Source organism: Bubalus kerabau, chromosome 20, assembly GCF_029407905.1.
Source record: "Bubalus kerabau isolate K-KA32 ecotype Philippines breed swamp buffalo chromosome 20, PCC_UOA_SB_1v2, whole genome shotgun sequence".
Classification (NCBI taxonomy): Eukaryota; Metazoa; Chordata; class Mammalia; order Artiodactyla; family Bovidae; genus Bubalus; species Bubalus kerabau.
Genome location: NC_073643.1, coordinates 48,619,676 through 48,644,255, shown reverse-complemented (window position 1 = coordinate 48,644,255; position 24,580 = coordinate 48,619,676). Strand labels below are relative to the sequence as shown.

The 24,580-nt window shown below is 44.2% G+C and overlaps 1 long non-coding RNA gene across 1 annotated transcript in view; it reads left to right on the top strand.

Moving 5' to 3' along the window:
* LOC129634953 (uncharacterized) overlaps window positions 1-23,113 on the top strand; it is a 78,552-nt gene extending 55,439 nt beyond the window's left edge. Inside the window, exon 3 of the long non-coding RNA XR_008706025.1 lies at window positions 22,827-23,113. This is a non-coding gene — a long non-coding RNA (uncharacterized LOC129634953). The remainder of the gene's footprint in view (window positions 1-22,826) is intronic.
* The last annotated feature ends 1,467 nt before the right edge of the window (window positions 23,114-24,580 follow it).

Here is a 24,580-nt window from a genome sequence, read left to right as displayed (position 1 = left end):
GTTGGCTTAAAGCTCAACATTCAATTAAAAAAAAAAAAAAAAAAAAAGCTCAACATTCAGAAAACTAAGATCATGGCATCCAGTCCCATCACTTCATGGGAAATAGATGGGGAAACAGTGGAAACAGTGGCTGACTTTATTTTTCTGGGCTCCAAAATCACTGCAGATGGTGATTGCAGCCATGAAATTAAAAGACGCTTACTCCTTGGAAGGACAGTTATGACCAACCTAGACAGCATATTCAAAAGCAGAGACATTACTTTGCCAACAAAGGTCCATCTAGTCAAGGCTATGGTTCTTACAGTGTTCATGTATGGATGTGAGAGTTGGACTATAAAGAAAGCTGAGCGCTGAAGAATTGATGCCTTTGAACTGTGGTGCTGGAGGAGACTCTTGAGAGTTCCTTGGACTGCAAGGAAATCCAACCAGTCCATCCTAAAGGAGATCAGTCCTGGATGTTCATTGGAAGGACTGATGCTGAAGCTGAAACTCCAATACTTTGGCCACCTCATGCGAAGAGTTGACTCATTTGAAAAGACCCTGATGCTGGGAAAGATTGAGGGCAGGAGGAGAAGGGGATGACAGAGGATGAGATGGTTGAATGGCATCACCGACTCAATGGACATGAGTCTGAGTGAACTCCGGGAGTTGGTGATGGACAGGGAGGCCTGGCGTGCTGTGGTTCATGGGGTCGCAAAGAGTCAGACATGACTGAGCGACTGAACTGAACTGAAGTGACAACAGCAATAGGTCAACAGGCTTTCTGCTTTATTCCTAGCGGGAGAGTAAAAGGCCTCTTCCATGTCATGGAATTATACCTCTCTCATCATTTCAGAGTCCAGTTGGTCCAGTTTACATTACCTGGCACGATTAGCAGCTGTCTCTTGCAGGGATTAAACCTAGGATTAGGAAGGATTGACTTAGATCTCCTGGAACCCATTCTTGCTGCTAAGTCGCTTCAGTCATGTCCGACTCTGTGCAATCCCACAGGTGGCAGCCCACCAGGCTCCCCTGTCCCTGGGATTCTCCAGGCAAGAACACTGGAGTGGGTTGCCATTTCCTTCTCCAGTGCGTGAAAGTGAAAAGTGAAAGTGAAGTCTCTCAGTTGTGTCCAACTCTTAGCGACCCCATGGACTGCAGCCTACCAGGCTCCTCTGTCCATGGGATTTTCCAGGCAAGAGTGCTGGAGTGTGGTGCCATTGCCTTCTCCTGGAACCCATTCTTAGAGGTGAGAGCGCACCATTTAAGCTAATATGGAGAAGGTAGAATACCTAAAGAAATTTAAATTCTACTGGGAAAGGGGGGTGGATAGATGCTGGATAGGCATCTGACATTATCCAGCAAAATGGTGGATAATGCCTGGTGGTCCAGTGGTTAAGACTCCATGCTCCCAATCCTGGGGACCTGGGTTTGACTGCTGGTCAGGGAGCTAGATTTTCCCACATGCCATAACTAAGACCCAAAAAAAAAAAAAAAAAAAAAGCCCCTTACAATGTCTGCTGTCCTAGTCATATTCTAGTCTTACTGTGCACCATGTTCTCCCACCTCTTTCTTGATTGCAGTTTCAAACGAGGTGGTTATATTTTCTACCTCAGGGCCTTTGCACATGCTATTTCCTATTCCTGGGCTGCTCTTCTCTCCTCTTTTTTTCTTAGCTAACTCCTACTCATCCTTCTTGCATTCTCTCAGCACTCACCCTGACTAGGTCAAACCCTTTATTCTTCTTGCTAGCACTTGTTGGTGTTTAGCCTTTAGTGAATAGTGTCTTTTTCCCCTTTCTTGGCTAGTATTTTTTTTTCTCACTAACTCTAGTAAGAAATCACTAATTTCTCACTAACTCTAGTAAGAAAATTACTAATTTTCTCACTAATCTCTGCTCCTTCAGGGCAGAGATTAACTCACCATTTTATTTCTTGGGCCTAACACAGAGTCTGAAATGTGTAAAGTGCTCAATAAATAATTTCTAAATAAAAACTGAGCAACTGAAGCTAATTTTAGAGATTAGATGCCTGTATATCAAGATGAAATTTAATGTTCAAAACATAGAGTCAGTGCTTATTCATCTTTAAGTATTTTCTTATAGAGTAATAGAGATGGTACTTTATAGTTGACACCTATAGGAGGTGTTTAGAATGTGGAGGCCAGGGCCTGGAGAGGAGGTACCAACTGCTGGCAACACCAGGTGGTTAAATGAAAACGTCCCACATTATTGTGGCAGATCTCATGGGTTTGTTTAGGAGGAAAGTTCGTTGCATATCCCCTTTTCTCTTGGTTAATTTCACCTGCTGCTGCTGATACTGCTAAGTCACTTGTCGTGTCCAACTTTGTGCGACCCCATAGACGGCAGCCCACCAGGCTCCCCCCTCCATGGGATTCTCCAGGCAAGAACACTGGAGTGGGTTGCCATTTCCTTCTCCAATGCGTCAAAGTGAAAAGTGAAAGTGAAGTCGCTCAGTCGTGTCCGACTCTTAGCGACCTCATGGACTGCAGCCTACCAGGCTCCTCCGTCCATGGGATGTTCCAGGCAAGAGTACTGGAGTGGGGTGCCGTTGCCTTCTCCGAATGTCACCTGAGGGATCTTCTTTTTCCATGAGGAAAGAGATTACCATGGATATAAATCATGATGAGAAATAATACAGTCATGATATGTAGTTTCCTGTGGACAGTATTTTTCTGTTTCATCTAATGAAAAAATATGTGTTAAAAAATTAAAGAGTTTTTTCAAATGTTTAATATACATGAAGAATATTATTTACTAGAATGCTAGTAACTCACTAGGTTTCAGAGAATTAATATCAAACATCAATAAAAACACTAACACAAATGGTCATGGAGGTAATATATAGAAGAAATCCACTTTGTACAGAAAAACCGTTTGGTTAATATTTTTCCCATGTATTTTAAACACTCTTTGTTTATATTGTCTTAGTGTCTGCCTACTCTCTCATGTCTGAAAATGCCATTTCTAATCTTAGATTAAGACATTTCATCCCCTCCCCCTCTTGCTTTATAAGTAAAGCTCAGGTGACCATCTCAGCATAAATCCACATGCCAGATTTTGTCCTCCAGACTGATTATCAGAAATAGCATTAGTGGGATCTCCATTTTCCACATCCAGCTTTGAAAGGCTTCCGTGAGTTCAATGTTCTAAAAGTGAGTTGGCTCACCGCGGTTTGAAATTGGAGAAGCCTAAGCTGGGGAGATGAGGTGTCTAGCTCAGGGTGTTGCACGGATTCACTTTTGTGACATTCAGTAAAGGAGGACTCAGCAATTGTCCCTGGGGTGGGGGCACTGGGATCTGCCCAGATGCGCTGATTGTTGGAGAGATGGCTGCATCCAAAAAGACACAAGGAAATTTCCTGCCTGGGCCCGGTGTGTGAGAACCTTGAGGGAAACTCAGGTGAAGTCCGTGTCAGCATCTCACCTTTAAATATTGGACTTGGAATGTGATCAATCAGCAAGCCACAAGGGAGGAAGTATAAATAAAACATGTCCCTTGCAAAGAGGGCAAAGCTGCAATTTGCCAAGTGCACTGTAATTGCTTCTAGTTAATTATCTCAGTGGTGAGATGGGAGCACCAAAAGCACACAGTTACATTCATACTGTGGATAAAAATAATACCACTCCTTGGATGATCCTGATTTTGTTGTTGAGATGTGGACAATGCATTCCCATGTCCCCTGATGGTAAGTGGTAGACGGTGACCTCATACAGCTCTGCTGTTTGAATTGTCAATTTTTATCATCATTGTAATTGCTTACAATAATTATGTTACTCTAATTATTATATATTTAATATAATTATATTGCTGTTAATTAATAAAAAGGACTGATAATTACAATAATACTAAATGCAGTCACTGGACTAAGTACTTTGGCACATGCATGAGCTCTTTGAATGCTCAAAACAACCCTAAGAGGAAAGATTCTTTTTCTAATTTTCAGATTTGGCACCTGAAGCTCAGAGAGGTTTAGCGACTTGTTTGAGATCACACAGCAGCCACTGAATCCCAGTTGTTATGCTGGGATCCAGAGAATTTTGTCTGAAAGACAGTAGCAGCCATCTTGGTGCCCCACCTAGATCTCCGGGGGCCCTTTTTACCATTCAGTGCACCCACCCACCAAACTGCTGGAGGTGCTTTTGTTAACAGTTCACTCCTGATGCCTATCTGGGAACACTGCTCTTCAGAGACCAGGCCAATTTGCCTGGAAGTATCTGAGAATAATGGCCCCCACACTGGATGAGCCCATAATTAATAAACCAGCTGGTGCAGATATAAAAGAATAACACCCTTGTCTTATGTTGGTTCAGGTTCCGTAATGCAGTGTGTGGTCTAGATCTCTCCGCAGGATCAAGCTACGGTTAGATGTCACCGGAAACTACAGTCTTGTTTAAAACTTATTCTCCTTCCCTATCCTACTTCCTTTCTTCCTCCCCATGCATGTTCAGATCACTCTTTTAAATAAATATGTTTTATACAAATCCCTTCTTAGGCTCTGCTTCTCGGAAGCCTGACCAAAGACAGTCACTATACAAAGTGGGCCCCTGGTAAGTCTGCTGACTTGCTGAAGGCATCCTTGCCATGGAAGCAGTATTACCTTGTCTGTATGACCTTGGGTAAGTCCCTTACCTCTCGGGGCCTCATGTCCCTTCTCTGAAAGAAGAGAAGAATAGACTGGATGGTCCCCAGAGCCTCTTCTAGTCCTGAGCTACTGACATTTCCACTTTCTAAAAATCCATTTGTTTGTAGATAGCTTTATGGCTGTGCCCAAAGAGGGACGTTGGTTTGGCAGCTTGCACTGAATAGGAAGGCTCCCAGAGACTGTGAACTTTTTTTCCCCTGCCGTCTCCATCTTTACCACAGAGAACTCTGAAAGAGACTGGAGCCCACTGGGTACTTCTGTGGGTGACCCTGAGTATCCAGTTAAATCTGGAATGTCTCTGGGAGGAAAGAGTACTCCTGAGGTTGGCAAGAAGGGCAGCATCCCCCAGGGAGGCAAGTTGGGATTTTTGAGAGAGAAGTGGTCTGGATGTGGCAAGGAGAAGCAAAAAGGACACCGACCCCACCTTTGGGACATAAATCAATTTTCACCCAAGAGACCTGTAGGAAATCTGTGCTCCCAGGAACAGCCAGCCTTCAGAAGCAAGTGGTGCTCAGAGATTCCTTAAGATACCAGACCAGGCAGTGCAGTTGCCAGGGAAAGAGAAAGTGACCAGGGAGTCATACCACAGGACTTCTACCAGGAAATCATTTGTCAGGCTCTAGTGAAAAATGGAAGGCAAGTGCTTCGCATCAATTCTGGCCTCTTTTGTAAGTGCCTCCTGTTCTGCAAAGGCTGAAAAGGGGAATATGGAATTTCCCAGACTCCTTTGCACCTAGATTTCCAGATGTGCTCCAACTTCAGCTAAGCATAAATGTTCAGGCGGGAATCAGAAGATAGAAAATGAGGCAGAGGCCGTTTCTACAGCTTCTGCTGACACTGACAGTGACAGGGCTGTGGGGGTGGAGGGCCGGGGGGTGGTAAGTAGTGGGCGGGGCACCCATTTTTGGTGCTGCAGATTGTAGCAGGCAGTGAGGGTGTGGAGTTGGAGGCACCAACGGAGACTTCCTGACTTAGGTGCCTCTCTGACCATGGCAGTAATTGCATGCGTATGGGGCCAACCGTTGTAACAGAAGTTTCTGGATCAGTCAGTGCTTTCTTGTCATAGAAAAGGCAGCAGACTTTTGGAAGGTCCAATTGTGCCAGTTTAGAAAACTTAAGCTAGAGTCATTTTCTTCAAGTCTTGCCGGGAGCCGGCATATTGCATATTGAGTGCAGCACTTTCCACAGCATCATCTTTCAGGATCTGGAATAGCTCAACTGGAATTCTATCACTGCCGGGAGCCAGTGTGAGGAACTCCGCCCATGACAAAGGTCATGAGGAAGGAGGCTCGGCATACGCAAAGGCGGGATCGAGCCTCAGGAGTCCCCCTGGAAATTCTCGAGCATCTACCCCCCAAACCAGAGTCTGCCTACTTTCTGCTTTGTGCTTTCACCCACACCTCTGACTTTATGGGGGGCTGTCCCCCACTACCTCTCTCTGGAAAAAGAGTTAGCTTACAGCTCCAGTTAATAATTCCTGGGTGTGACAGTGTTTAACCTACAAACTCCTTTGGAAATCCTCTAGCCTGCCTGAATAGGTTTTTCCGGCCACATGTGATTGTTCAGAGCCTCCCAACTGTGAGAGGCAGGAGATGTTCTAAACTGCCTAAACACAGATTCCTTTGAGTAGTTAAAAGATTGATTAGAAATTGTATTGGTGAAGGGTTTTTCACTTGTTGGGCCAATGTTTGCTGCTAAGTCTCCATACTCCTTACCTACTGTGTCCTTGGCAGTGTATTGATTGATATAATGGGTGTATAGAAATGTAAAATGCAGCTTTGTCCAATGCTTTTTGGAAGGCTGGTGCCTGACTTTGGAATAATCACCTTTAGAGAAAAATAAGTTTCTTAAAATGTTAACAGGCCTCCGGGCCAGAAGATGATGTCAATCACCTGAACTTTTGCATATGATAAGTTTGAAAGCCTGGCTTCGATTAGGACCAGGAACTGCTGTCCTTGCATGACTCCACCCCTTCCCCCATTATCCTCTATGCATAACTTAAGGTATAAAAACTACTTTGGAAAATAAAGTGCGGGCCTTATTCACCAAAACTTGGTCTCCCCATGTCGCTCTCTCTTTCAACTTCTGGCTGAGTCTCCATCTGGAGCGCGGAACCCGCCATGCTTGCTAATTATGCCTGGGCTTCTAAGATCCGACCGGGGAGGCCTCAGTGTCTCCTCTCCTTCGGGAGAACAGAAGGACGCCTGCGGCCTACGTAAGTGGTGCAAACTTCTTGTCTTGAAGTTTTATTGGTCTCCCGCGTAAACCAAGCTACTCAGCCTCTTTTCTCCACTGAATTTTCCTACTGAGCTATCCTCATTCTATTACTCTTTATATCTTTGATGAATAAATAATTAAATAGGTCGCCGATGCCGTCCCCGCTTCGAATACCCTGGATCAGCCGGGGCTGGACCCCGGCAAAGTCTCTAATGATTCTGTAGGACACATAATACTTTGAACTAAATGCCTTCTGCCTATAGTTGCTAGAATGTATTTCATGCTCTATAACCAGACCCTGATGGGTTTATAGGCCCAAGTTACATAGTAGAAGTAAAGTTGCCCTAAAAACATAAAGTGCATAGTGCCCTCAATAACAACCACTGGGTCACTAGGGATTAAGAATGTACCTAGAGCAACTCTTTTTTTAAAGATTTTTCTAATGTGGATAATATTTTTAAAGTCTTTTATTGAATTCGTTACAATACTGCTTTTGTTTTCTGTTTTGGCTTCTTGGCCCTGAGGCATGTGGGACTCTTGAGCCCCCAGCAGGGATTGAACCTGCGCCCGCTGCATTGGAAGGCAAAGTCTTAACCACAGGAGCTCCAGGGATGTCCCTAGAGCAGATCTTAAGAACCCATTCTGTGCTGGCCGTCACCTCCGTCCTCATAAAGTCCTGCAGAGCAGACGTGATCACCCCACGTGATCTCATTGTGCAAATGAGAGAATTACAACACAAAGAAACTGCTTCTTTCTATGGTCACACTGCTGGGAGGTGGGAGCTGGCAGAACCAGGTTAAACTGGCAGCCTACCACGAGGTTCTCCAGGCGAGAATACTGGAGTATTTCCTCCTCCAGGGGACCATGTTTTGTCAAAACTCTTCACTATGCTCTGTCCCTCTTGGATGGCCCTGCATGACATGGCTCATAAATTCATTGAGTTATGGAAGCCTCTTCACCAAAACAACATGTTATCCAGGAAGGGGTCAGCCTACCACACGGCCTCGTTGGGTAGGGACGGCTCAATTTCAGACACAAGGACCTGGCAAAGTTCTTAAATACAGAAAAGTGATTTTTGTGCTAAGAAATATCTCTGGGGACATTTTCCCTCTTAAACACTTCAGTAAATTTGGAGTAACTTTATTTTATGCAAGGCTAGACAAGCTTCTGTTTTGACCATCATATCAGCACTAACACACCAAGATTCCTAAATAGTAAGGATTTGATGATGAGACAAGAAGGGTTGTTGAAATCCTATGCTCCCAATGATAGGGGTGAAAAAGGAGGGTCACTATAGCAAAGGGAAGAAGGTTCTAGGAGCTTCCATGAAAGGTGCTGAGCCTGGCTATACAGAGGGGCAATGTGATGGATGCTCAAGTCAGGATTTAAGTTTCAACCAGAAGAACAAAGGAGTCACAGGCTGAAAAAAGAAGTGAGAGATGGAAGAAGGAAAGAGCCATCCTCCGAGGCCACCATCCTAGCTCAGAAATGAGAATCCATCAGTACTGGGGAAAGGGCAGGAGAGAAGCCAATGGGGGACAAAAGGTAGGAAAAGAAAAAAATCAAGAAGAAAAACATGCATGTGGTCAAGTTTGGTTGGCTGCTCTCAGTTTTGTGTGTGTGTGTGTGTGTGAGAGAGAGAGCAACGTGATTCTGAGTGTGTGCGTGTGCGTGTGCGTGTGTGAGAGAGAGAGAGCAACGTGATTCTGACCCATCTGGTTTGGCAGCACAGCTACTGCTCTCCAGCCATCCTTGGATCTGACTGTTGTTAACCTAATCTGAACACCACCTCCAAGGCCCCGTGCCTTCCTTGAAGGTGGCACTTCCACATTATTCAGCTCTTGCTTTTCCATTTCTTGAGCTGTTAACAGCACAAAGGCTTGGACCCAGGCTAGGTGAGGCTAGACCAGCCATGCAACCTTGGGCGAGTTACCCAGTCTCTCTGAACCTCAAAGTTCTCACCAGTACAATGAAAATGATAACCATGCTTGTGATACAGCTTAAACGAGATAATACATGCAAAAGGCCCAACCAAGGGCTTGGCATTCAGCAAGTTCTCTTGGAACTTGGAACTAATGGAAACTTTTGTTCTCTTTATCTAGCATCCTGTCCTTTCTCTCTATACTTGTTGCAGGTATTGGGTTGTACCCTGCAAGCCTGCAAGCCCCGTACTTGCCCAGCTTTAAGACCAAAGAAAGAGCCCAGAGTCAGTGACAGAGACGTCAATGGTTTAATGGATAGGGAGATCTTACATGTCTGAAGCAAGGTCCTGCAGCAACCCCCAACCGCTGCAGCAGATGTTCGGCAGGGCATGATGGCAGTCTTCGCTTCTGCAGAGAGGAGGAGGTTTACAGTTACAGTGGGAATTGATGTCAGGTTGGCTCATCAGTTACCAGGGAAACCAGGAGATAAGCTATCTCAGTGAAGATGTTCCAATATTAAGCTAGAACAATAATGAGCTGGGACAGGGTCAAGTATGTTGGAAAGTCAGTCATGTGAGTAGAGGGTAGGTGAAGAAGGCTCTGGTGGAGTCAAGGATATACAGAGAGCAAGAGAGGAGCCATCCTGGGTGGCCAGACCATGCACCCCAACCCCTACATACCCTGCATGACCCTTACAATCTTTGTTCACCCCTCTTCTGCTATGTCCCTGGGGTCTGGTCAGTAGAGGGGCACTGCAACCAGATACCACAAATATAATAAAGACACCAGCAGCTAAAGAGTATCAAGAGTAAGACACCTAATGTGCTAAGAACACTCACTTGCCAGTATGTCGGCAAATTTTGGAGCCAAGCACTTAACAGACCAATGGAGAGGGAGTCAACGGTGGCAGTGTCCCGTCCAGTTACAAGGAAGGTAAGGCCACCCTTGGTTTTCACAAACCCAGAGCCACCCCATGTGGACAAGGGAGGCCCCAACTCTAAAACAAACATTCTGAGGGCCTAGCCAGGAATCAGCAGTCACGGTACAGGTCTGCCATCCCATGTTATGCTGAGTGCCACTCCTCCATTGTTGGTCATCCCTACATGGTTGCATCAGTTGGGTCTATTTTTCATGCAAGCCTAGAGGAGGATGACAAACAGCACCTCACTGGAGATCCAGCAGTTAGACTCATTTCACAGAGAGGTCACTTGCTTCCCACTCCTCAAATAGATATCCTTTGTTCAAGCTACAGGTGAAATGTAAGACACCGGATAGGCATGACACAGGGAAGACCATGACCGTTCAGCAAACACAAGCATGGCCTGCATTCTGAGATAACACCACTTCTGCCTGAGGTTTGTGTCCCATCTGCAACACAGTTTGATTAACTCAAACTTGCTGTAATACAAGAATGTATCTAAAATCATGTCTATAACTGCCACCTAGTTTTATGTTGGATGTCTGAACCACAGCTACTCCATTTTGATTTTTCCAATGCATTCTCCTCCTCAATGGCCAAAGCGGATGTACAATGCATGTTCAGTAGGCCACAACACAGGCCACTCTGTCACATGGCTTACATTAAACTATGTACAAACCAGAATGACTTCCCCATACCTCAGAATGTGAAGATTTTTCCATGACTTACCCTTTGGATTGAAAATCTTTCAATGGACCAAAATATTTGTCCCTTAAGGTCAGGGTCCTGCCCTGGGCCTACTTTATATTTGCCTATATATGCATTCATATTTGTCACTTTGGGGGACAACTGATCAGATAAACTCAGAATTACATTAATGGGGAAACATTTTAGCAGCTATACAGTTGATCAATTATATCAAACTTTTATAAAAACATTATACCTGTGCTTTTAGCAATAGACTTAAAGCAAATAGTATCATATATCACAAGTAGTTATACTCTGTGACAACCTCACTGGAGAATTTGCTTTTCCTTCAGAACATCAGGGCAAAAGTGTGGCCTACACAACTTTCAAAAATCTAGATCTCAGTTAACAGGACTAGAATTTAATATCTATTGAACCATAATCTTTATCTCTCTAAAAGTACCCTCATTTCCACCAAACACAGTCAAAGCAAGACTAATTTGTTTGCAAAATAAACCTGGTCAGTTGGCCACATAAGGCTTCTCCAAACTGGCTGTGGTAGAACTCCTCAGAAGGAATCTCAGACTGAACTCCCCAAAAGCATCTCAGGGCCAGGAAAACCATGCCAAAAGTTTGCCAACAGGCTCTGCCTCAATGAATTTCCCTCTTCCAGAGGTCCCCCAAATATGGAGATTCCGGCATAGGCCGTTTTTTTCCCATTCACCTGACAAGGATGCTCAGAACCCAAGAGTCTCCAATTTCTGGAGGGATCAGGCAGAGAGAAAAGAAAAATGTTTCAATTCTACCCACAGGTCAAGCTTACCAAATTGTTCTAAGTTATAACTAATTTGAGGGGAAGGGCTTCCCTATATCTGGAAACAGATCAAACCCAGTAATATTCCAGATGAAATCCATAAAAAGTATAATCATATTTACCAGTTCACTCAGCGACCAATCCTTGTGTTAATTTTTTAGAAGTCATAAGGTTTTCCATTAGGATTCTTTAATTTCTTACTCAGTTCAGCAGTATGATCTGAAATTTATCAGAGACCCGTACTTGTCAAAAGTCCTTCCTATGAATCTTCTTGAAGATGAAGAACTTTTGAAAGAGCATCAGAATACAAACATAACTGTCATAAATGACAAAAAGACTTAAACTGGTTAAACATCTTATTACAGTGTAACCAATAAAGAAACTTGGTAATAATAACTAGAATTATGACTGATTATAATATTAATCCTTAAAAACTTTAACCTCTGGCAAAAACCAAGAAGCAAGTAATTGTGCATTGCTTGTCATACCAGCATTTTCAACTGGAAAACTTATGTTTTAGTCTTCCTCTCCTAAGAAGGCAAAGGTAAGTAAACTTACATGTGCCCAGAAATTAATGTTTCAATATTATTCTATTTGAAATGACCCAAATAGTCAACAAATTCTCATTTAATACAGTTTAGTTTCAAGTTACCAAATCTGGAGAGACTAATTTTTTTAGATAGACATTCTCAAAATATAATAATTTCTATCAGTTCAGTTCAGTTCAGTCACTCAGTCATGTCCGACTCTTTGTGACCCCATGGACTGCAGCACACCAGGCCTCCCTGTCCATCACCAACTCCTGCAGTTTACTCAAATTCATGTCCACTGAGTCAGTGATGCCATCCAACCATCCCTCTGTCGTTTCCCTTCTGCTCCTGCCTTCAATCTTTCCCAGCATCAGGGTCTTTTCAAATGAGTCAGTTCTTCACATCAGGTGGCCCAAGTATTGGAGTTTCAGCTTCAGCATCAGTCCTTCCAATGAATATTCAGGACTGATTTCCTTTAGGATGGACTGGTTGGATCTCCTTGCAGTCCCAGGGACTTTCAAGAGTCTTCTCCAACACCACAGTTCAAAAGCATCAATTCTTTGGTGTTCAGCTTTGCTTTCTGTATAGTCCAACTCTCACATCCATACATGACTACTAGAAAAACCATAGCGTTGACTGGATGGAACTTTGTTGGCAAAGTAATGTCTCTGCTTTTTAATATGCTATCTAGTTTGGTCATGACTTTTCTTCCAAGGAGTAAGTGTCTTTTAATTTCATGGCTGCAGTAGAGCTTATTTAAGAGCTCTAATCTCATTTAACATTTGCTTAAAGTTCCATCCTGTCAAGTTATTTTCCTTGCTGACAAATTTGCAGCAGATATAATGAGGTCTTATTTGATCTCTAGTAAACCAACGTACAACAGCAATATTATACTTAATCCTGATAACTCTAAAAACACGTCTACATTAATCAAACCAGCAAGCTTAAGCTAGCTTCAATACCAGACATAGATTCAATACTGAATATTTTCCTGATCATGTGAACCTGAAATTCATTCTGGCCAGTTTTTCATATTTCTGAGAATTCACCTAAGCACATAATTTCTTTTAAACTAGTTAAGCAGAGCTTGTCCACAAAGAGATCTTGGCAATACCATTTGGAGGCTGAGACACCTCATATTTATAAGAAATACATTCAATTCAGTTCAGTTGCTCAGTCTTGTCCGACTCTTTGCAACCCCAAGGACTGCAGCACTCCAGGCCTCCCTGTCCATCACCAACTCCTGGAGTTTACTCAAACTCATGTCCATTGAGTCAATGATACCATCAACCATCTCATCCTGTGTCGTCCCCTTCTCCTCCTGCCTTCAATCTTTCCCAGCATCAGGGTCTTTTCAAATGAGTCAGTTCTTTGCATCAGATAGCCAAATTATTGGAGTTTCAGCTTCAACATCAGTCCTTCCAAAGAACACCCAGGACTGATCTCCTTTAGGATGGACTGGTTGGATCTCTTAGCTGTCCAAGGGACTCTCAAGAGTCTTCTCCAACACCACAGTTCAAAAGCATCAATTCTCTGGGGCTCAGCTTTCTTTATAGTCCAACTCTCACATCCATACATGACTACTGGAAAAACCATTGCTTTGACTAGACAGACCTTTGTCTGAAAAGTAATGTCTCTGCTTTTTAATAAGCTGTCTAGGTTGGTCATAGCTTTTCTTCCAAAGAGCAAGTGTCTTTTAATTTCATGGCGTAGTCACCATCTGCAGTGATTTTGGAGCCCCAAAAAGATAAAGTCTGTAACTGTTTCCACTGTTTCCCCACCTATTTACCATGAAGTGATGGGACCAGATGCCATGATCTTAGTTTTTCGAATGTTAAATTTTAAGCCAACTTTTTCACTCTCCTCTTTCACTTTCATCAAGAGGCTCTTTAGATCTTCTTCACTTTCTGCCATAAGGGTGGTGTCATCTGCATATCTGAGGTTATTGATATTTCTTCCAACAGTCTTGATTCCAGCTTGTGCTTCATCCAGTCCAGCATTTCTCATGATGTACTCTGCATATAAATTTTATAAGCAGGGTGACAATACACAGCCTTGATGTTCTTCTTTCCAGATTTGGAAACAGTCTGTTGTTCCATGTCCAGTTCTAACTGTTGTTTCTTGACCTGGCTACAGATTTCTCAGGAGGCAGGTTAGGTGGTCTTCTATCCCCATCTCTTGAAGAATTTTTCACAGTTTGTGGTGATCCACACAGTCAAAGGCTTTGGCATAGTCAATAAAGCAGAGGTAGATGTTTTTCTGAAAGTCTCTGGGTTTTTTGATGATCCAGTGGATGTTGGCAATTTGATCTCTGGTTCCTCTGCCTTTTATAAATCCAGCTTGAACATCTGGAAGCTCATGATTCATGTACTGTTGAAGCCTGGCTTGGAAAATTTTCAGCATTTCTTTGCTAGCATGTGAGATGAGTGTAATTGTGTGGTAGTTTGAGCATTCTTTGGCATTGCCTTTCTTTGAGATTGGAATGAAAACTGACCTTTTCCAGTCCTGTGGCCACTGCTGAGTTTTCCAAATTTGCTGGCATATTGAGTGCAGCACTTTCACAGCATTATCTTTTAGGATTTGAAATAGATGAACTGGAATCCCGTCACCTCCACTAGCTTTGTTCGTAGTGATGCTTCCTAAGGCCCACTTGACTTCACATTCCATGATGTCTGGCTCTAGATAAGTGATCACAGCATTGTAATTATCTGGGTCATGGGATTAGAGACACAAACTACTATATATAAAATAAACAAACAAAAAAGTTCCACTATGTATAAGAACTATATGTATGAGAACTATATTCAGTATCTTATAATAACCTAATGGAAAGGAATATTAAAAAATACATTTCATACACATATATGTATATATATTTATAACTGAACTACTGCTATATACCTGAAAACATTTACAAATCAATTATATAATAATTTTTAAAAAGTTAGTGAAATTCTGAAAATACTCTCAAATTTAAGAAAAAGGGAAAAAGACAAGATTAATAAATATGTTGAAAGTGAAAGTGAAGTGAGGTTGCTCAGTTGTGTCGGACTCTTTGCGACCCCATAGACTGTAGCCTACCAGGCTCCTCTGTCCATGGGATTTTCCAGGCTGGAAATGGTACTTCCAGTACTTCCAGTACTGGAGTGGATTGCCATTTCCTTCTCCAGGGGATCTTCCTGACCCAGGGCTCCAACCCAGGTCTCCCGCATTGTAGACAGACACTTTACTGTCTGAGCCACCAAGGAAGGCCTAAATATGTTAATATAACATAATTAATAAAATTATGTTACATTTTAATTTTTTACTTTTAAAAGAAAACAAACAAACAAAAAGCAGTGGCCAGTCCACAGGTGTGGCTGCTGCCTTATTGTTCAACTTTTTTTCCTCACTGTAATTGTGGCCAACAGCACCACAAAAGCCTTAGTTCCCTGTACTCTCGTGGCGGCTGCCATTCACCAAGGACAGCCACCAGAGAGTTTCACATACTAGTGAACAACCACCGCAGGATGACCTCCCACAACTTCTGCGTCCCAAATGCTAACGGACAGCCACCTCAGGATTACATCCCTAACTTTCAAGCCCCCAAAGCTTCCCCGTCCTTACTTCCCAACGTCTCGGCACTCTCGGGAGTCTCCTCAGTCTCCCAGCTGCTTTACCAATCGTTTGGCTGCACCTTGCAGGCCGACAAGCTCTGTGGTTGTCAGCTTGCAGACCGAAGAAACAGCCCGGTGTCGGTAACAGAGACATCAAAGGTTTCATGGATAGAGGGAGCTTACATGTGTGAAGCAAGGTCTTGGAGTGACAACCCACTGTGTGCGGTGAACGGTGGCCTCTGGACACGGCAGCATGGACACGGCGGCCATCTTCACATCCTGCTGCTGCTGCATCACTTTAGTCGTGTCCGACTCCGTGCGACCCCATAGACGGCAGCCCACTAGGCTCCTCTGTCCCTGGGATTCTCCAGGCAAGAACACTGGAGTGGGTTGCCATTTCCTTCTCCAATGCATGAAAGTGAAAAGTGAAAGTGAAGTCGCTCAGTCATGTCCAACTCCTAGCGACCCCATGGACTGCAGCCTACCAGGCTCCTCCGTCCATGGGATTTTCTAGGCAAAAGTACTGGAGTGGGGTGCCATTGCCTTCTCTGTCACACCCTGCAAGCCAAGGTTACTGGTTATAGGCGGAAGTGACCTGATGTCTGATTGGTTCATTGGTTGCTAGGAAACCAGCGGGGAAACACGCCCCACAAGGGCCCCTGTGATAAGCTATCCTGGTGCTGGTGTTTTGATTTAAAGATTAGAGCAATCACCAGGACTTCCCTGGTGGTCCAGTGGTAAAGAATCCTCCTGCCTATGCAGGGGACATGGGTTCCATCCCTGGTCTAAGAAGGTCCCACATGCTGAAGGGCAACCAAGCTGGCGAACCACTACTGAACTCCACACTGTAGAGCCTGTGCTCCACAACAAGAGAAGCCACCTCAGTGAGAAGCCCACACTCTGCAACGAAGAGTAGCCCCGCTCAGGCAACTAGAGAAAGCTGGGTACAGCAATAAAAACAACCCAGTGCAGCCAAAAATAAATAAATAAATAAAAATTTAAGAATTAAAAAAAAAACAAAAACAACCACCAGCCCACATGTTAGTGGGGGGCAGGGCGAGTATGTAGCTAGGTCAGTCAGGTGAGGAGGGTGTAGGTGAAGCAGGCAGGGGATGTACAGTAAGTAAGAGAATACCCACTTTGGGTGGCCTGACCGTACAACTGGTGAGATAGAAAATAGTAAGATTTAAAGACTCTGGACTCCTACTTGGCTCTACCATTTACTATGTGATTTGTGGGGAAATCTCTAGACCCTCTGGGCATCACTGTTTCCATCTCTGAAATGGTAGCACATGAGAAAAAGTTCAAATGAATGAGATCTGTCTTTGACATGATCATATCATTTCTACTCTGGCAGAGAGACTCCTGGAAAGTCAGAACTAACTCTGCTGGTCTTTGCAAGTTGAAGTAGTCTTTGTCTCAGGCTCTGCATTGATCCAGTGCTGTTCCAAAAACCATTTGTTAAGAACTTTTTTTTTGGCCATGCTATGCTGGATCTCAGTTCCCTCACCAGGGATTGAACCCATGGCCCCTGTACTGGAAACGTGGAGTCTTAACTACTGGACAGCAAGAGAAGTCCCCATTGAGGACTTCTTTATGCTAAACCCCCATCTCTAGGATAATTCATGTCTACTCTTCTCTGAAATCGCTGCAGCTGAAATACAATTGCTTTCCCTGACCTGTTAGTGGGGTGCTGGGCTGGCTCATATTGTCTTGTCAGAGCTGATTTGTTAGATTTTGGGGAATTCTATAAGGCAATTGGGCTTCCCTGGTGGTGCAGTGGTAAAGAAACCGCCTGCCAATGCAGGAGATGTGGGTTCGGATTCCTGAGGAAATGGCAACCCATTCTGGTATTCTTGCCTGGGAAGTCCCATGGACAGAGGAGCCTGGCAGGCTACAGTCAATGGGGTCACAAAAGAGTTGGACACGATTAAGCGACTAAAAACATGAGGCAGTTATTAAGCATTTATTTATTTATTAAGCTTTACTTATTAAGCAGTTATTAAGCCATTATTAAGCATCAAATTATAACTACTTGCAATTAAATGTTATATTAAAAACAAAGATAATAAATACTTGAGTTTCATCACTTTCTAGTTATCTTACACATTTTACCCATAGCCATGCTCTTGAGGTTACCTGCATCTATTTTAGCTATACACTGGTATGCACGGCTCTTTCCAACTCTATGTTCAGTGACTTCATGTTGGTAGCTTGAAATCAGGCGTGGCGGGAATATTTATAACTCAGAAATCAGCAGATGTTACAAATAAAGGCTTCCCCCCCCAAAAGTTGGCTGTGAAACATTTGCCAGCACCCCACTGCCCTTAGGCACTGGGAGAAGGCGGCCTTCCCCAAGGAGCATTATTGGCAAACACATGAGTCACACTCAGTTCCACCAGCAAGTCAGCATGGCCCGCAGGCTGGAAGCTATTCTGTATTTGTCACCCATTTATTAATACAATTTCCTCAGCAAAGGTTTCCTAGCCTGTTCCTAAGAGGCAGATACACTTGATTCACCCACAGGCCTATTATCATTACTGCATTCCTATTTGACTCTTTACAATTTAATTAATATGGAGCAGCCAAGATGCTCCTTTTCTTTCTCTCTCTCCCTCTTCTCGCTCGCCTGAGGCACTGTCTAAGCACGCTAGAGAAGTCCTCGGTGCTTGGGCTGCTTGCTGTTAAGGGCAGATGGCATATGAATGATCTGGGCTTTGTAGGGAAACGATTCCACACTTCCTCTCACCCCTACCAAGAAGACAATGCTGAAACCCCATCTCTACCCCACCAACTGTGCACTGGAGAGATGTAAGGCGTTCCACCTGCTGGCCCCTCTACCCAAAGGGATGGGATGGAATTAGTTGTGATATCCCACAGAATATTAATCAACTGGCCTCTTCTGATCTTCCAAATCCACATCTGGGCTGCCGGAGTGGGTACAGATAGTAAAGTGGGAGGGAGCTTTAAAACAAGACCCCGGTTATCACTGCAGACCAATATCTTCCCCGGACCAGTGGACAGGAAAGCCTGTGAATGCTGCTGAGTGAGGAAGGGCACAGATATAGCTTGTAGTAAAGAGCCTGGAGGGGTGGTACCTTTTTGGTGCACTGGGAAACAACCTGCTTTCATACCTGAAATAGACCCATGGAAACCAAGTTACTTTGAGGCTTAGGGGTAACTTTTGCAAACAGAATCTGCAGTGGAAAAGTCCTGGCTCAAGTGGGAGGGGCCAGGCGTGCAGACGAGGTCGAGGGGGTGGGCTTTGGAGACCAACAGTTAGGTTTGGTGTCCTGGTCTGTCCTTACCATCCTAGCCTCCATGTCATTACCTTAAACAGAGATATGAATGATACCACTTGCCACTTAGAGTTGTTTTGAAGATTAAATGGAGAATGTAAAAAGCTTAGGGACTTTCCTGGTGGTCCGAGCTCCCAGTGCAGGTGGCCTGGATTTGATCCCTGGTCAGGGAACTAGGTCCCACATGCCACAACTAAGAGTTTGCATGCCGCAACTAAAGATAGCATGTGTTGAAACCGAGACCCAGTGCAGTCAAAATAAATAAACATTAAAAAAAAAAAAAGTTTAGCAGCAGGCCAGACATCTTGAAAGTACTCAGTTAACATTGGGCCTGGGGCCAGGGATGGGAGAGGGACATTTTACACAAAGATCTTTTTTATTGGTTCCATTTTTCAAGGTTATGTGTTTATAATATCTATTCGTTTTTTAAAGTGAAAAAAATAGTGCTACATGAGCAGAGTTTTACTGGATTGGGAAAGGGATGAGAAATATTCATAAAACTCCTTCTCTAGGTAAAGAATCATTTTACATCATCTGTAAAATGGGGTAAAAATAGCACTAACATCACGAGGTGTTTGTGAGAATGAGGGCTCAACCCGTGCTTGGCATGTGGTTGTGCTCTGTAAATGTGAATTCCGCCCCCATTAGTGTAAAGCCTATGGCCTGAGATCCTGCATAGAGCCTGCTCTTCCGGTCCCATGTCTGCCATCCTCTCAGCCAATACTTAAGGTGGTCTCTAGGGAGGAGAACCCCTGCAACTAACTAGCCCCATCAGGAACCTCAGAGGGCTGAGTCTGAGCCTCTTCTGCAGGCTGGCTAAATTTCAGGGTCATCAGTTCCTGGAAGGTGGTCGGCAGACAGGTTCCAGCGGTATTGCTCGCTTGTCCTGACTCTGGCTACCCGCAGGTAAGGATGCAGGACATAGGAAGACAAAGTGCACTCTGGCATCTTTGTGTTTGGCAGGGATGAGAGATTTGGCGGGAAAATTAGGAGACATGGATTAAATGTGGAATGAAAGGCTGACCAGGTGAAGAGCTTTCTATTGCAAGTTACAGCAGATGAATGTGTCAGTGGGAAGCTTGCCCCTGGCGCCCTGGGGATGTCGTGGCAATGACAGAGTTGCAGAGAGGAATGGCCACACGGTGGTCCTGGAAGACTGGTGCTCTCCTCCCTACCCCTCACCCTGCCTCAGGCACTGTGATAGGATCCTCAGCCTGGACGGAGGAGCAGAACAGCCTCTGCCTCCACGGACCATACTGGCCTGGCCCTGAGTAGCAGCAGTGACCACAGTGACCGAAGGCCAGAGGCCTACCTTGACTGTTCCAGAACCAATATGATCTGCACCGTCAAATAGCACTGGTGGGAGGAACGTGCTGGGAGAAAGATTCATCCTGGTGAGTGGGAACATGGAGTACGATTTAATTTGATTAGGAAAATAAAGTAACATGATATTTACTTCAGATTCAGACCTCTCTCTGCAGTATTGATCCGGGACCTCAGTTATGCCCAGCACTGGACTGGATGCTTTTACATAAAGGATCCTATGTGAGGGGTCTTCCATCTTTTACATGCCTGAGGAATTGTGAGGATGGCTTATGCTCAGGGCCTTAGACCCGCCTCACACCCTGCAGCCTGGGATGAGTCAACAGGTGCAGTCTGTAAGGCTGAGGTGGTGTCCAGCAGTGTTTTCAAGCTGGTTTTCTTGTAGGGGAGAATGCTGTAAAGCATTCTTCTCAATCTCCTGTCAGTATAGAAATTAATGAAATGACTACATGTGCACTCGACTGGCTGGTCGGCACTTTCTCTTTGAGTAGAAAGTTCTTTCATGTATAATCTGCTGCAAACGCCTCCCCAACATTGTCCCCCCACCATCATCTGAGACACCTTCCCCCACCACGGCTCTCTTGCCAATAACACTGCCAAAGCTACAACTGAAAATCAAAGAACATTTTTAATGAAAAAGGTCCTTTACATCCCTTTTGCTGCAAATCCACTGCAATAATTTTGAGACTGTTAGTGACATTTAAACACTCCTAGATATTCCTGTCCTGGAGGGAGGCTGATCATCCAACACAGTCTCAAATAGTAAAAAAAAAAACTTTACATTGCACGTGTGACCTTTCCTTTCATATAAAGTCAACAATATATAAAATAAACGTTGGGCGTTTCCGGGACAGATTCTGGTGCTTGGGTAGCCAACATTCTTGCCATTATTCAGAAAGCGTCTTTGGAGCACCTCTTTTGTAAGGGTAATTTGCCTGTGCATGCCTCTTTTGTACTTCATACTATCTGAGCATGACACACACTCACTTAAAAAAAATATCCTTTCACATTATGATACTACGAAGAGGGATTTCTTAAATTAAGCATGCTGACAAACTGATCTTCCTTGGTGAGGCAAAGAATGAGTGGCTGGCATCTGAAAAACACGTTATTTGGGAACAGAGTGAGGTTTGCTTCTGCACTGATGAGTAATAAATGCCCCTTGGCAACCTTGTTTGGAGCCTACAATCTAAGAATTTTTCAGCACCTATTAGTGCCAGAATTTTGTCTGCCTTATCTTATTTAATCCTTACTGCATTCCTGCAAACTAGGGGTTATCATTCTGCTTCAAAAAAGAAACGACAGGCCTAAAATGGAGTCATTTATGCTAAGCGCCACAACAGCAGACTAAGACTTAATACCTGACTGCATCCTAACCTAACCTAACCTAACCTCCTCCCCGCTTCAGTCTAGAATTCTCTGGTCAGCACCAATAAGGTAATCTGCCACATAGCCCCCTTCTGTCCTCCATAGGTAGGTTTCCTAAGCCTGGGAACAATCCACTGTTTTCCTCCTTCTGCCTATAAAGACTTTTCATTTTGTACAACACCTTTGAGGCTCTCTACTTGCTACATGAACTGGTGACTGAGTTATGAATCATTCAATATAGACAATGAGACCTTTAAAATTTACTTGGTTGAAAACTTTTTTTTTTTTTTAACAGTTTCCATTTCATAGAAAAGGAAGGTGAGGCTCAAAGATGAGTTAACTTGTCCACTTATGACTTGGGTCATAGGCTGCAGGGCACTCTCAGTACCATCTGAATGTAAAGCTGAGGACGTCTCTCCTCAATTGCGCTACAGTTCACAGTGGAGGTGGTGCTTGGATGACATCGAGACACCCCACTCCCAGTCCACTTGATTAGAACTGGGGCGGGGGCACACGCAGGCATCTGCTTTTAAAAGCGTCCTCTGAAGGTCATGAATGATAAGGAAAAGCTGAGGAGCAGTTATATCATTTCATATATATATGTCCTGGGTGGCTCAGATGGTAAAGAATGCGCCTGCAATGTGGGAGACCCGGGTTTGTTTCCTGGGTCGAGAAGATCTTCAGGAGGAGGACATGGCAACCCAGTCCAGTATTCTTGCCTGGAGAATCCCGTGGACAGAGGAGCCTGGTGGTCACGGTCCATGGGGTTGCAAAGAGTTGGACACAACTGAGCAAGTAACGTTTTCCCTTTAACAGAGCAAGCAGGGTGAGAGTATTCAGGAACTCTCTGGGCTGTTCTTGTGATATTTATGGAAACCTAAATAATTTCAAAGTAAAAAGCTTTAAAATTTTGTATAGAATAAAAAACAAGTTTGATTTTAAAAAATAATAATTAAAAAGAAAGCTCTCCTCAACTGAGGTGACCCCGCATGCTGCTGGGGTTGACGGAGAATGACCCTGGGAGATGCCAACCCAGATCCATGGGCAGCCCCTGGCTGAAGTGAGGAGGTTCAGTTTGAAACAGTTCTCCCTTATGTGGATTTAATGTATTTCTACTGCTTAAGCAGGGAGAGAAAACAAAGATGGTTGTGCTAAAAAGGGAATGACTTGACTTGGGCTCAAGAAACAGGCAAGATGTGCTTTCTGCTAGGAGGGGAAGCTTAATGGACATGATTTTTTTTTTATTCCCCCATTCACCCTCCCTTCTTCTGATAACAGCACACTGTGTTCAGGGGAGAGAGCCACCCCACCCCATTTCTAAGGTGCACGAGCGGCTGCAGGCACAGAGGTGTGACCCAGGCCTGTCAATGAGGACACAGTATCCCCCAGCTCAAGGACTGGTGCAGGATGAAGACATGACCCAAGTCAACCAGTCAAGTTCCATCATCCAATCTGGAGATTTCTGCTTGGGTTTCAAAAGAGATGTACGCTTTCATTTTTCCCCTTAGACTAGAATCTGCGAGAGGCTGGAGCTGCTAGGAGCCATCGTGGGTTCACAAGAGAAGAGTTCGTCTGAGCATGGAGCCAACAAGGATAAGATGGGGCTGAGAAGCAGTGGAAGACCAACACTTGTGAGCTTTGGGCCCAGCCAAAGCTATGCTTAGAAACCTCATGCTGTGATAGACAATGAATCCCCCGTTTTGCTTAAGATGATTTGGATTGTATTTTTTTTGTCACTTAAAACTGAGAAAAAGTCTAACTGACCCAGGGTATCAGACATCAGACTCACATACATCTAAATAGAGGAAATATGCTTTTCTGGTCCAGTCCTTCATTCCATAAATATTTATTGAGCTTCTGCTATGTGCCATTCACTCTCCTACGTGCTGCGGGAGATCCAGAAGCAGCCCTCAAGGGACAGATGGCCTGATTGAAAGAGGATCTAAAGCAGAAGACAAGGGTAAAACAAGGTGGGAAGGGAAGCTGCCCCAAGAAATGTAGATCATATGGTAGCAGGAGCCAGGCGGGAATGCTCACACTGAAGAAAGGCTTCTCTTCTAATCATGAGACTGTATCTTCCTGTCCTCTGAGTCCCAGATGCTCAGCTCAGCGCCTGGCACAGGATGAGTGCTCAGTAAATCTTTAAAGGATGGATGGCTTTGTGGAGGGTGTAACACTGAGAAATAGGTGAACTGTACCCTTGAACCAGGCCTCCAGGCAGTAAGGTAGGAAATCACGGACCCCTGCCCATAATTCATGCTGGCTGGTGGTCTGGTGGAAGAGAGGAGGCTTTCCTGTTTAAGAGCAGATGTGTGAACACAGTTGAAATCGCATGTTCAGCAGCCAACTGATTTCTATCCTTTAGGTTGTACGGGAACTTCCTAGATTGGTTCTTGTCTTTAGGTTTCTTGATAAATAGTCTTTTTAAAGAAATAGAAAAATCATTATTGATTCCTTTCCTGATCATTATTTTTCTGTTCTCACAAAACTTATATGGGATAAACACCCATATAAAGAAGCAGCAAACTCTCGTAATCCTACCACTAAGAAATAATCACTGCTAACACACACGGGGCTTCCCAGCTGGTGCAGTGGTAAGATCCACCTGCAATGCAGGAGACGCGGGTTCACTCCCTGGGTAGGGAAGACCCCCTGGAGAAGGGAAGGGGAAGCCACTCCAGTAATCTTGCCTGGGAAATCCCATGGACAGAGGAGCCTGGCGCGCTACAGTCCAAGGGGGGTCACCAAGAGACAGACACGACTGAAAAGAACGCACACAACACACACAGAACCATACTGATTTAATCCACTTTAACGTCGTGTCATATCTTTCCTTGTCAACAAAGAGTTGTACATTATTGTTTTAATGACTGCTGAGTATTCCGTTGCAGAGATGAACCAAAATTAATTGAACTAATTTCCTGTTGATGGACATTTAGGTCAAATAGAGTTTTAGGCTGTTATAAAAACACTAAGTGAAATGAACATCCTTACAGAGGAAATATTACACATTTAAAATTATTTTCTTTGGATAAATTCCTAGAAGTGGAACTGCTGGGTCCAAAGAAACGTATGCTTCTGAAGATCTGTGACACACATTACTAACCTGACTTCTGGTATTTATCCTCCCCAAAGCCCAGCCTACTACCCTATCTCCAATACTGGGTGTTATCATTGTTCCTTCTCTTTTGCCCATCTGAAGGGCAAGGAGGTGTAGCCTTGGCAACAGCGTGGGGCAAAGGTCATGTTAGTCTCTCCTGTC